Source organism: Entelurus aequoreus, linkage group LG20 (genome assembly GCF_033978785.1).
Source record: "Entelurus aequoreus isolate RoL-2023_Sb linkage group LG20, RoL_Eaeq_v1.1, whole genome shotgun sequence".
Lineage (NCBI taxonomy): Eukaryota > Metazoa > Chordata > Actinopteri > Syngnathiformes > Syngnathidae > Entelurus > Entelurus aequoreus.
The window spans coordinates 48,932,366-48,947,923 of record NC_084750.1 but is presented as its reverse complement, the minus strand read 5'-3'; the positions used below and the strand labels follow the sequence as shown (position 1 = coordinate 48,947,923).

The 15,558-nt window shown below is 47.1% G+C and overlaps 1 protein-coding gene across 1 annotated transcript in view; it reads left to right on the top strand.

Moving 5' to 3' along the window:
• Nucleotides 1–15,558, top strand: part of LOC133636330 (zinc finger protein 25-like) — a 1,044,419-nt gene that overhangs the window by 535,456 nt on the left and 493,405 nt on the right. The gene's annotated exons all lie outside the window — the stretch shown is intronic.

Sequence of the window (15,558 nt, the reverse complement as noted above, 5' to 3'; positions counted from 1 at the left end):
CTAAGGAAGGCTCACGTGACATACACAAACCTGGCTTCACCTAAGGAAGGCACACGTGACATACACAAAGCTGGCTTCACCTAAGGAAGGCACACATGACATACACAAACCTGGCTTCACCTAAGGAAGGCACACATGACATACACAAACCTGGCTTCACCTAAGGAAGGCACACATGACATACACAAACCTGGCTTCACCTAAGGAAGGCACACGTGACATACACAAACCTGGTTTCACCTAAGGAAGGCACACATGACATACACAAACCTGGCTTCACCTAAGGAAGGCACACATGACATACACAAACCTGGCTTCACCTAAGGAAGGCACACATGACATACACAAACCTGGCTTCACCTAAGGAAGGCACACATGACATACACTAACCTGGCTTCACCTAAGGAAGGCACACATGACATACACAAACCTGGCTTCACCTAAGGAAGGCACACATGACATACACAAACCTGGCTTCACCTAAGGAAGGCACACATGACATACACAAACCTGGTTTCACCTAAGGAAGGCACACATGACATACACAAACCTGGCTTCACCTAAGGAAGGCACACATGAACATACACAAACCTGGCTTCACCTAAGGAAGGCACACGTGACATACACAAACCTGGTTTCACCTAAGGAAGGCACACATGACATACACAAACCTGGCTTCACCTAAGGAAGGCACACATGACATACACAAACCTGGCTTCACCTAAGGAAGGCACACATGACATACACAAACCTGGCTTCACCTAAGGAAGGCACACGTGACATACACAAACCTGGCTTCACCTAAGGAAGGCACACATGACATACACAAACCTGGCTTCACCTAAGGAAGGCACACATGACATACACAAAGCTGGCTTCACCTAAGGAAGGCACACATGACATACACAAACCTGGCTTCACCTAAGGAAGGCACACATGACATACACAAACCTGGCTTCACCTAAGGAAGGCACACATGACATACACAAACCTGGCTTCACCTAAGGAAGGCACACATGACATACACTAACCTGGCTTCAGCTAAGGAAGGCACACATGACATACACAAACCTGGCTTCACCTAAGGAAGGCACACATGACATACACTAACCTGGCTTCACCTAAGGAAGGCACACATGACATACACAAACCTGGTTTCACCTAAGGAAGGCACACATGACATACACCAAACCTGGTTTCACCTAAGGAAGGCACACATGACATACACAAACCTGGCTTCACCTAAGGAAGGCACACATGACATACACAAACCTGGCTTTACCTAAGGAAGGCACACATGACATACACAAACCTGGCTTCACCTAAGGAAGGCACACATGACATACACAAACCTGGCTTCACCTAAGGAAGGCACACGTGACATACACAAACCTGGTTTCACCTAAGGAAGGCACACATGACATACACAAACCTGGCTTCACCTAAGGAAGGCACACATGACATACACAAACCTGGCTTCACCTAAGGAAGGCACACGTGACATACACAAACCTGGCTTCACCTAAGGAAGGCACACATGACATACACAAACCTGGCTTCACCTAAGGAAGGCACACATGACATACACAAACCTGGCTTCACCTAAGGAAGGCACACATGACATACACAAACCTGGCTTCACCTAAGGAAGGCACACGTGACATACACAAACCTGGTTTCACCTAAGGAAGGCACACATGACATACACAAACCTGGCTTCACCTAAGGAAGGCACACATGACATACACAAACCTGGCTTCACCTAAGGAAGGCACACATGACATACACAAACCTGGCTTCACCTAAGGAAGGCACACGTGACATACACAAACCTGGCTTCACCTAAGGAAGGCACACGTGACATACACAAAGCTGGCTTCACTAAGGAAGGCACACATGACATACACAAACCTGGCTTCACCTAAGGAAGGCACACATGACATACACAAACCTGGCTTCACCTAAGGAAGGCACACATGACATACACAAACCTGGCTTCACCTAAGGAAGGCACACATGACATACACTAACCTGGCTTCAGCTAAGGAAGGCACACATGACATACACAAACCTGGCTTCACCTAAGGAAGGCACACATGACATACATAACCTGGCTTCACCTAAGGAAGGCACACATGACATACACAAACCTGGTTTCACCTAAGGAAGGCACACATGACATACACAAACCTGGTTTCACCTAAGGAAGGCACACATGACATACACAAACCTGGCTTCACCTAAGGAAGGCACACATGACATACACAAACCTGGCTTCACCTAAGGAAGGCACACATGACATACACAAACCTGGCTTCACCTAAGGAAGGCACACATGACATACACAAACCTGGCTTCACCTAAGGAAGGCACACGTGACATACACAAACCTGGTTTCACCTAAGGAAGGCACACATGACATACACAAACCTGGCTTCACCTAAGGAAGGCACACATGACATACACAAACCTGGCTTCACCTAAGGAAGGCACACATGACATACACAAACCTGGCTTCACCTAAGGAAGGCACACATGACATACACAAACCTGGCTTCACCTAAGGAAGGCACACATGACATACACAAACCTGGTTTCACCTAAGGAAGGCACACATGACATACACAAACCTGGCTTCACCTAAGGAAGGCACACATGACATACACAAACCTGGCTTCACCTAAGGAAGGCACACATGACATACACAAACCTGGCTTCACCTAAGGAAGGCACACATGACATACACAAACCTGGCTTCACCTAAGGAAGGCACACGTGACATACACAAAGCTGGCTTCACCTAAGGAAGGCACACATGACATACACAAACCTGGCTTCACCTAAGGAAGGCACACATGACATACACAAACCTGGCTTCACCTAAGGAAGGCACACATGACATACACAAACCTGGCTTCACCTAAGGAAGGCACACATGACATACACTAACCTGGCTTCACCTAAGGAAGGCACACATGACATACACAAACCTGGCTTCACCTAAGGAAGGCACACATGACATACACAAACCTGGCTTCAACTAAGGAAGGCACACATGACATACACAAACCTGGTTTCACCTAAGGAAGGCACACATGACATACACAAACCTGGCTTCACCTAAGGAAGGCACACATGACATACACAAACCTGGCTTCACCTAAGGAAGGCACACATGACATACACAAACCTGGCTTCACCTAAGGAAGGCACACATGACATACACAAACCTGGCTTCACCTAAGGAAGGCACACATGACATACACAAACCTGGCTTCACCTAAGGAAGGCACACATGACATACACAAACCTGGCTTCACCTAAGGAAGGCACACATGACATACACAAACCTGGCTTCACCTAAGGAAGGCACACATGACATACACAAACCTGGCTTCACCTAAGGAAGGCACACATGACATACACAAACCTGGCTTCACCTAAGGAAGGCACACATGACATACACAAACCTGGCTTCACCTAAGGAAGGCACACGTGACATACACAAACCTGGTTTCACCTAAGGAAGGCACACATGACATACACAAACCTGGCTTCACCTAAGGAAGGCACACATGACATACACAAACCTGGCTTCACCTAAGGAAGGCACACATGACATACACAAACCTGGCTTCACCTAAGGAAGGCACACATGACATACACAAACCTGGCTTCACCTAAGGAAGGCACACGTGACATACACAAACCTGGTTTCACCTAAGGAAGGCACACATGACATACACAAACCTGGCTTCACTAAGGAAGGCACACATGACATACACAAACCTGGCTTCACCTAAGGAAGGCACACATGACATACACAAACCTGGCTTCACCTAAGGAAGGCACACATGACATACACAAACCTGGCTTCACCTAAGGAAGGCACACGTGACATACACAAAGCTGGCTTCACCTAAGGAAGGCACACATGACATACACAAAGCTGGCTTCACCTAAGGAAGGCACACATGACATACACAAACCTGGCTTCACCTAAGGAAGGCACACATGACATACACAAACCTGGCTTCACCTAAGGAAGGCACACATGACATACACAAACCTGGCTTCACCTAAGGAAGGCACACATGACATACACAAACCTGGCTTCACCTAAGGAAGGCACACATGACATACACAAACCTGGCTTCACCTAAGGAAGGCACACATTGACATACACAAACCTGGCTTCACCTAAGGAAGGCACACATGACATACACAAACCTGGCTTCACCTAAGGAAGGCACACATGACATACACAAACCTGGCTTCACCTAAGGAAGGCACACATGACATACACAAACCTGGCTTCACCTAAGGAAGGCACACATGACATACACAAACCTGGCTTCACCTAAGGAAGGCACATGTGACATACACAAACCTGGTTTCACCTAAGGAAGGCACACATGACATACACAAACCTGGCTTCACCTAAGGAAGGCACACATGACATACACAAACCTGGCTTCACCTAAGGAAGGCACACATGACATACACAAACCTGGCTTCACCTAAGGAAGGCACACATGACATACACAAACCTGGCTTCACCTAAGGAAGGCACACATGACATACACAAACCTGGCTTCACCTAAGGAAGGCACACATGACATACACAAAGCCTGGCTTCACCTAAGGAAGGCACACGTGACATACACAAACCTGGCTTCACCTAAGGAAGGCACACGTGACATACACAAAGCTGGCTTCACCTAAGGAAGGCACACATGACATACACAAACCTGGCTTCACCTAAGGAAGGCACACATGACATACACAAACCTGGCTTCACCTAAGGAAGGCACACATGACATACACAAACCTGGCTTCACCTAAGGAAGGCACACGTGACATACACAAACCTGGTTCACCTAAGGAAGGCACACATGACATACACAAACCTGGCTTCACCTAAGGAAGGCACACATGACATACACAAACCTGGCTTCACCTAAGGAAGGCACACATGACATACACAAACCTGGCTTCACCTAAGGAAGGCACACATGACATACACTAACCTGGCTTCACCTAAGAAGGCACACATGACATACACAAACCTGGCTTCACCTAAGGAAGGCACACATGACATACACAAACCTGGCTTCACCTAAGGAAGGCACACATGACATACACAAACCTGGCTTCACCTAAGGAAGGCACACATGACATACACAAACCTGGCTTCACCTAAGGAAGGCACACATGACATACACAAACCTGGCTTCACCTAAGGAAGGCACACATGACATACACAAACCTGGCTTCACCTAAGGAAGGCACACATGACATACACAAACCTGGCTTCACCTAAGGAAGGCACACATGACATACACAAACCTGGCTTCACCTAAGGAAGGCACACATGACATACACAAACCTGGCTTCACCTAAGGAAGGCACACATGACATACACAACCTGGCTTCACCTAAGGAAGGCACACATGACATACACAAACCTGGCTTCACCTAAGGAAGGCACACATGACATACACAAACCTGGCTTCACCTAAGGAAGGCACACATGACATACACAAACCTGGCTTCACCTAAGGAAGGCACACATGACATACACAAACCTGGCTTCACCTAAGGAAGGCACACATGACATACACAAACCTGGCTTCACCTAAGGAAGGCACACATGACATACACAAACCTGGTTTCACCTAAGGAAGGCACACATGACATACACAAACCTGGGCTTCACCTAAGGAAGGCACACATGACATACACAAACCTGGCTTCACCTAAGGAAGGCACACATGACATACACAAACCTGGGCTTCACCTAAGGAAGGCACACATGACATACACAAACCTGGCTTCACCTAAGGAAGGCACACGTGACATACACAAACCTGGTTCACCTAAGGAAGGCACACATGACATACACAAACCTGGCTTCACCTAAGGAAGGCACACATGACATACACAAACCTGGCTTCACCTAAGGAAGGCACACATGACATACACAAACCTGGCTTCACCTAAGGAAGGCACACATGACATACACAAACCTGGCTTCACCTAAGGAAGGCACACGTGGACATACACAAACCTGGCTTCACCTAAGGAAGGCACACATGACATACACAAACCTGGCTTCACCTAAGGGAAGGCACACATGACATACACAAACCTGGCTTCACCTAAGGAAGGCACACATGACATACACAAAACCTGGCTTCACCTAAGGAAGGCACACATGACATACACAAACCTGGCTTCACCTAAGGAAGGCACACATGACATACACAAACCTGGCTTCACCTAAGGAAGGCACACATGACATACACAAACCTGGCTTCACCTAAGGAAGGCACACATGACATACACAAACCTGGCTTCACCTAAGGAAGGCACACATGACATACACAAACCTGGCTTCACCTAAGGAAGGCACATGACATACACAAACCTGGCTTCACCTAAGGAAGGGCACACATGACATACACAAACCTGGCTTCACCTAAGGAAGGCACACATGACATACACAAACCTGGCTTCACCTAAGGAAGGCACACATGACATACACAAACCTGGCTTCACCTAAGGAAGGCACACATGACATACACAAACCTGGCTTCACCTAAGGAAGGCACACATGACATACACAAACCTGGCTTCACCTAAGGAAGGCACACATGACATACACAAACCTGGCTTCACCTAAGGAAGGCACACATGACATACACAAACCTGGCTTCACCTAAGGAAGGCACACATGACATACACAAACCTGGCTTCACCTAAGGAAGGCACACATGACATACACAAACCTGGCTTCACCTAAGGAAGGCACACATGACATACACAAACCTGGCTTCACCTAAGGAAGGCACACATGACATACACAAACCTGGCTTCACCTAAGGAAGGCACACATGACATACACAAACCTGGCTTCACCTAAGGAAGGCACACATGACATACACAAACCTGGCTTCACCTAAGGAAGGCACACATGACATACACAAACCTGGCTTCACCTAAGGAAGGCACACATGACATACACAAACCTGGCTTCACCTAAGGAAGGCACACATGACATACACAAACCTGGCTTCACCTAAGGAAGGCACACAATGACATACACAAACCTGGCTTCACCTAAGGAAGGCACACATGACATACACAAACCTGGCTTCACCTAAGGAAGGCACACATGACATACACAAACCTGGCTTCACCTAAGGAAGGCACACATGACATACACAACCTGGCTTCACCTAAGGAAGGCACACATGACATACACAAACCTGGCTTCAACCTAAGGAAGGCACACATGACATACACAAACCTGGCTTCACCTAAGGAAGGCACACATGACATACACAAACCTGGCTTCACCTAAGGAAGGCACACATGACATACACAAACCTGGCTTCACCTAAGGAAGGCACACATGACATACACAAACCTGGCTTCACCTAAGGAAGGCACACATGACATACACAAACCTGGCTTCACCTAAGGAAGGCACACATGACATACACAAACCTGGCTTCACCTAAGGAAGGCACACATGACATACACAAACCTGGCTTCACCTAAGGAAGGCACACATGACATACACAAACCTGGCTTCACCTAAGGAAGGCACACATGACATACACAACCTGGCTTCACCTAAGGAAGGCACACATGACATACACAAACCTGGCTTCACCTAAGGAAGGCACACATGACATACACAAACCTGGCTTCACCTAAGGAAGGCACACATGACATACACAAACCTGGCTTCACCTAAGGAAGGCACACATGACATACACAAACCTGGCTTCACCTAAGGAAGGCACACATGACATACACAAACCTGGCTTCACCTAAGGAAGGCACACATGACATACACAAACCTGCTTCACCTAAGGAAGGCACACATGACATACACAAACCTGGCTTCACCTAAGGAAGGCACACATGACATACACAAACCTGGCTTCACCTAAGGAAGGCACACATGACATACACAAACCTGGCTTCACCTAAGGAAGGCACACATGACATACACAAACCTGGCTTCACCTAAGGAAGGCACACATGACATACACAAACCTGGCTCACCTAAGGAAGGCACACATACACAACCTGGCTTCACCTAAGGAAGGCACACATGACATACACAAACCTGGCTTCACCTAAGGAAGGCACACATGACATACACAAACCTGGCTTTCACCTAAGGAAGGCACACATGACATACACAAACCTGGCTTCACCTAAGGAAGGCACACATGACATACACAAACCTGGCTTCACCTAAGGAAGGCACACATGACATACACAAACCTGGCTTCACCTAAGGAAGGCACACATGACATACACAAACCTGGCTTCACCTAAGGAAGGCACACATGACATACACAAACCTGGCTTCACCTAAGGAAGGCACACATGACATACACAAACCTGGCTTCACCTAAGGAAGGCACACATGACATACACAAACCTGGCTTCACCTAAGGAAGGCACACATGACATACACAAACCTGGCTTCACCTAAGGAAGGCACACTTGACATACACAAACCTGGCTTCACCTAAGGAAGGCACACATGACATACACAAACCTGGCTTCACCTAAGGAAGGCACACATGACATACACAAACCTGGCTTCACCTAAGGAAGGCACACATGACATACACAAACCTGGCTTCACCTAAGGAAGGCACACATGACATACACAAACCTGGCTTCACCTAAGGAAGGCACACATGACATACACAAACCTGGCTTCACCTAAGGAAGGCACACATGACATACACAAACCTGGCTTCACCTAAGGAAGGCACACATGACATACACAAACCTGGCTTCACCTAAGGAAGGCACACATGACATACACAAACCTGGCTTCACCTAAGGAAGGCACACATGACATACACAAACCTGGCTTCACCTAAGGAAGGCACACATGACATACACAAACCTGGCTTCACCTAAGGAAGGCACACATGACATACACAAACCTGGCTTCACCTAAGGAAGGCACACATGACATACACAAACCTGGCTTCACCTAAGGAAGGCACACTTGACATACACAAACCTGGCTTCACCTAAGGAAGGCACACATGACATACACAAACCTGGCTTCACCTAAGGAAGGCACACATGACATACACAAACCTGGCTTCACCTAAGGAAGGCACACATGACATACACAAACCTGGCTTCACCTAAGGAAGGCACACAGTTGACATACACAAACCTGGCTTCACCTAAGGAAGGCACACATGACATACACAAACCTGGCTTCACCTAAGGAAGGCACACATGACATACACAAACCTGGCTTCACCTAAGGAAGGCACACATGACATACACAAACCTGCTTCACCTAAGGAAGGCACACATGACATACACAAACCTGGCTTCACCTAAGGAAGGCACCATGACATACACAAACCTGGCTTCACCTAAGGAAGGCACACATGACATACACAAACCTGGCTTCACCTAAGGAAGGCACACATGACATACACAAACCTGGCTTCACCTAAGGAAGGCACACATGACATACACAAACCTGGCTTCACCTAAGGAAGGCACACATGACATACACAAACCTGGCTTCACCTAAGGAAGGCACACATGACATACACAAACCTGGCTTCACCTAAGGAAGGCACACATGACATACACAAACCTGGCTTCACCTAAGGAAGGCACACGTGACATACACAAACCTGGCTTCACCTAAGGAAGGCACACATGACATACACAAACCTGGCTTCACCTAAGGAAGGCACACATGACATACACAAACCTGGCTTCACCTAAGGAAGGCACACATGACATACACAAACCTGGCTTCACCTAAGGAAGGCACACATGACATACACAAACCTGGCTTCACCTAAGGAAGGCACACATGACATACACAAACCTGGCTTCACCTAAGGAAGGCACACATGACATACACAAACCTGGCTTCACCTAAGGAAGGCACACGTGACATACACAAACCTGGCTTCACCTAAGGAAGGCACACGTGACATACACAAAGCCTGGCTTCACCTAAGGAAGGCACACATGACATACACAAACCTGGCTTCACCTAAGGAAGGCACACATGACATACACAAACCTGGCTTCACCTAAGGAAGGCACACATGACATACACAAACCTGGCTTCACCTAAGGAAGGCACACGTGACATACACAAACCTGGTTCACCTAAGGAAGGCACACATGACATACACAAACCTGGCTTCACCTAAGGAAGGCACACATGACATACACAAACCTGGCTTCACCTAAGGAAGGCACACATGACATACACAAACCTGGCTTCACCTAAGGAAGGCACACATGACATACACTAACCTGGCTTCACCTAAGGAAGGCACACATGACATACACAAACCTGGCTTCACCTAAGGAAGGCACACATGACATACACAAACCTGGCTTCACCTAAGGAAGGCACACATGACATACACAAACCTGGTTTCACCTAAGGAAGGCACACATGACATACACAAACCTGGCTTCACCTAAGGAAGGCACACATGACATACACAAACCTGGCTTCACCTAAGGAAGGCACACGTGACATACACAAACCTGGTTTCACCTAAGGAAGGCACACATGACATACACAAACCTGGCTTCACCTAAGGAAGGCACACATGACATACACAAAGCTGGCTTCACCTAAGGAAGGCACACATGACATACACAAACCTGGCTTCACCTAAGGAAGGCACACATGACATACACAAACCTGGCTTCACCTAAGGAAGGCACACATGACATACACAAACCTGGCTTCACCTAAGGAAGGCACACATGACATACACTAACCTGGCTTCAGCTAAGGAAGGCACACATGACATACACAAACCTGGCTTCACCTAAGGAAGGCACACATGACATACACTAACCTGGCTTCACCTAAGGAAGGCACACATGACATACACAAACCTGGTTTCACCTAAGGAAGGCACACATGACATACACAAACCTGGTTTCACCTAAGGAAGGCACACATGACATACACAAACCTGGCTTCACCTAAGGAAGGCACACATGACATACACAAACCTGGCTTTACCTAAGGAAGGCACACATGACATACACAAACCTGGCTTCACCTAAGGAAGGCACACATGACATACACAAACCTGGCTTCACCTAAGGAAGGCACACGTGACATACACAAACCTGGTTTCACCTAAGGAAGGCACACATGACATACACAAACCTGGCTTCACCTAAGGAAGGCACACATGACATACACAAACCTGGCTTCACCTAAGGAAGGCACACATGACATACACAAACCTGGCTTCACCTAAGGAAGGCACACATGACATACACAAACCTGGCTTCACCTAAGGAAGGCACACGTGACATACACAAACCTGGTTTCACCTAAGGAAGGCACACATGACATACACAAACCTGGCTTCACCTAAGGAAGGCACACATGACATACACAAACCTGGCTTCACCTAAGGAAGGCACACATGACATACACAAACCTGGCTTCACCTAAGGAAGGCACACGTGACATACACAAACCTGGCTTCACCTAAGGAAGGCACACGTGACATACACAAAGCTGGCTTCACCTAAGGAAGGCACACATGACATACACAAACCTGGCTTCACCTAAGGAAGGCACACATGACATACACAAACCTGGCTTCACCTAAGGAAGGCACACATGACATACACAAACCTGGCTTCACCTAAGGAAGGCACACATGACATACACTAACCTGGCTTCAGCTAAGGAAGGCACACATGACATACACAAACCTGGCTTCACCTAAGGAAGGCACACATGGACATACACTAACCTGGCTTCACCTAAGGAAGGCACACATGACATACACAAACCTGGTTTCACCTAAGGAAGGCACACATGACATACACAAACCTGGTTTCACCTAAGGAAGGCACACATGACATACACAAACCTGGCTTCACCTAAGGAAGGCACACATGACATACACAAACCTGGCTTCACCTAAGGAAGGCACACATGACATACACAAACCTGGCTTCACCTAAGGAAGGCACACATGACATACACAAACCTGGCTCACCTAAGGAAGGCACACGTGACATACACAAACCTGGTTTCACCTAAGGAAGGCACACATGACATACACAAACCTGGCTTCACCTAAGGAAGGCACACATGACATACACAAACCTGGCTTCACCTAAGGAAGGCACACATGACATACACAAACCTGGCTTCACCTAAGGAAGGCACACATGACATACACAAACCTGGCTTCACCTAAGGAAGGCACACATGACATACACAAACCTGGTTTCACCTAAGGAAGGCACACATGACATACACAAACCTGGCTTCACCTAAGGAAGGCACACATGACATACACAAACCTGGCTTCACCTAAGGAAGGCACACATGACATACACAAACCTGGCTTCACCCTAAGGAAGGCACACATGACATACACAAACCTGGCTTCACCTAAGGAAGGCACACGTGACATACACAAAGCTGGCTTCACCTAAGGAAGGCACACATGACATACACAAACCTGGCTTCACCTAAGGAAGGCACACATGACATACACAAACCTGGCTTCACCTAAGGAAGGCACACATGACATACACAAACCTGGCTTCACCTAAGGAAGGCACACATGACATACACAAACCTGGCTTCACCTAAGGGAAGGCACACATGACATACACAAACCTGGCTTCACCTAAGGAAGGCACACATGACATACACAAACCTGGCTTCACCTAAGGAAGGCACACATGACATACACAAACCTGGTTTCACCTAAGGAAGGCACACATGACATACACAAACCTGGCTTCACCTAAGGAAGGCACACATGACATACACAAACCTGGCTTCACCTAAGGAAGGCACACATGACATACACAAACCTGGCTTCACCTAAGGAAGGCACACATGACATACACAAACCTGGCTTCAACTAAGGAAGGCACACATGACATACACAAACCTGGCTTCACCTAAGGAAGGCACACATGACATACACAAACCTGGCTTCACCTAAGGAAGGCACACATGACATACACAAACCTGGCTTCACCTAAGGAAGGCACACATGACATACACAAACCTGGCTTCACCTAAGGAAGGCACACATGACATACACAAACCTGGCTTCACCTAAGGAAGGCACACATGACATACACAAACCTGGCTTCACCTAAGGAAGGCACACGTGACATACACAAACCTGGTTTCACCTAAGGAAGGCACACATGACATACACAAACCTGGCTTCACCTAAGGAAGGCACACATGACATACACAAACCTGGCTTCACCTAAGGAAGGCACACATGACATACACAAACCTGGCTTCACCTAAGGAAGGCACACATGACATACACAAACCTGGCTTCACCTAAGGAAGGCACACGTGACATACACAAAGCCTGGTTTCACCTAAGGAAGGCACACATGACATACACAAAGCCTGGCTTCACCTAAGGAAGGCACACATGACATACACAAACCTGGCTTCACCTAAGGAAGGCACACATGACATACACAAACCTGGCTTCACCTAAGGAAGGCACACGTGACATACACAAACCTGGCTTCACCTAAGGAAGGCACAACGTGAACATACACAAAGCTGGCTTCACCTAAGGAAGGCACACATGACATACACAAAGCTGGCTTCACCTAAGGAAGGCACACATGACATACACAAACCTGGCTTCACCTAAGGAAGGCACACATGACATACACAAACCTGGCTTCACCTAAGGAAGGCACACATGACATACACAAACCTGGCTTCACCTAAGGAAGGCACACATGACATACACAAACCTGGCTTCACCTAAGGAAGGCACACATGACATACACAAACCTGGCTTCACCTAAGGAAGGCACACATGACATACACAAACCTGGCTTCACCTAAGGAAGGCACACATGACATACACAAACCTGGCTTCACCTAAGGAAGGCACACATGACATACACAAACCTGGCTTCACCTAAGGAAGGCACACATGACATACACAAACCTGGCTTCACCTAAGGAAGGCACACATGACATACACAAACCTGGCTTCACCTAAGGAAGGCACACGTGACATACACAAACCTGGTTTCACCTAAGGAAGGCACACATGACATACACAAACCTGGCTTCACCTAAGGAAGGCACACATGACATACACAAACCTGGCTTCACCTAAGGAAGGCACACATGACATACACAAACCTGGCTTCACCTAAGGAAGGCACACATGACATACACAAACCTGGCTTCACCTAAGGAAGGCACACGTGACATACACAAACCTGGTTTCACCTAAGGAAGGCACACATGACATACACAAACCTGGCTTCACCTAAGGAAGGCACACATGACATACACAAACCTGGCTTCACCTAAGGAAGGCACACATGACATACACAAACCTGGCTTCACCTAAGGAAGGCACACATGACATACACAAACCTGGCTTCACCTAAGGAAGGCACACGTGACATACACAAAGCTGGCTTTCACCTAAGGAAGGCACACATGACATACACAAAGCTGGCTTCACCTAAGGAAGGCACACATGACATACACAAACCTGGCTTCACCTAAGGAAGGCACACATGACATACACAAATGGCAGGCATTTTTTTTCTCTCCAGAAATTCCAAAATAAAATCATGTCTTCATGAGATCAACACTGTACTGAAGCCCAGAACACTCTACGCATTTCCCCAGTTTTACAAACGTAGTTTAGAGAAAAGGAAAGATTGGCCTGGCCCACTAGGATGTTTGTGAACTTTATAGTCTATACGTTTAGAGTGATGTGATAATCAACCACTCTAGAAGTCTAGAATGAAAGAGTATATAAGGGAATTGACAGAGTGTGTATACCTTCAATGATGAATGATGAGCACAGGCAGAGTTTGGAGTGTTTTCTTTAGCTTGCTTTCCATGTTTATGTACTCACTGTCCAGGTACTTGGAACATGTTTTCCGTGCCATTTGCTGTTTAACGCTGGTATCATGCTAATTAGCTGCCTGAAAGCGGGTGACTCCACTGTAGAAATAGCCTGCATGTCTCTAGCACATACGCTGCAATGGCTCTAACAATGTTGTCCTGGCTAGCAGTCCCTCCGTTCAAATCCTTAAGTGGAGCTGAAGTGACATCGGAGTCTGTGTCTGTCTTTACTAGCTTTGTCGAAGCATGTTGCTTTTGTAGTTGTTTCAGCAGATTTGAATTGCTGTTTTGGGCAGTATTCCCGGGTGCGGTCACCACTGCGGCTCACATCTCCCCTCACCTCCCAGGGGGTGATCAAGGATGATGGGTCAAATGCAGAGAATCATTTCGCCACACCTAGTGTGTGTGTGACAATCTTTGATCCAAGACACAAATTACATTTAACTAAAATGTTCTTTTCTTTGTGCTCGACAAAAGAAAAGTAGTGAGAATATCTCCATGTTAAAAACTCAGCTTCTGGCTCTGCCATGAAGTCTTGTTAGTTCTTATGAGAATTTCTATATTCTAAATATAGCAGTAAACTATCTTTAGAATAAATTTTTTTT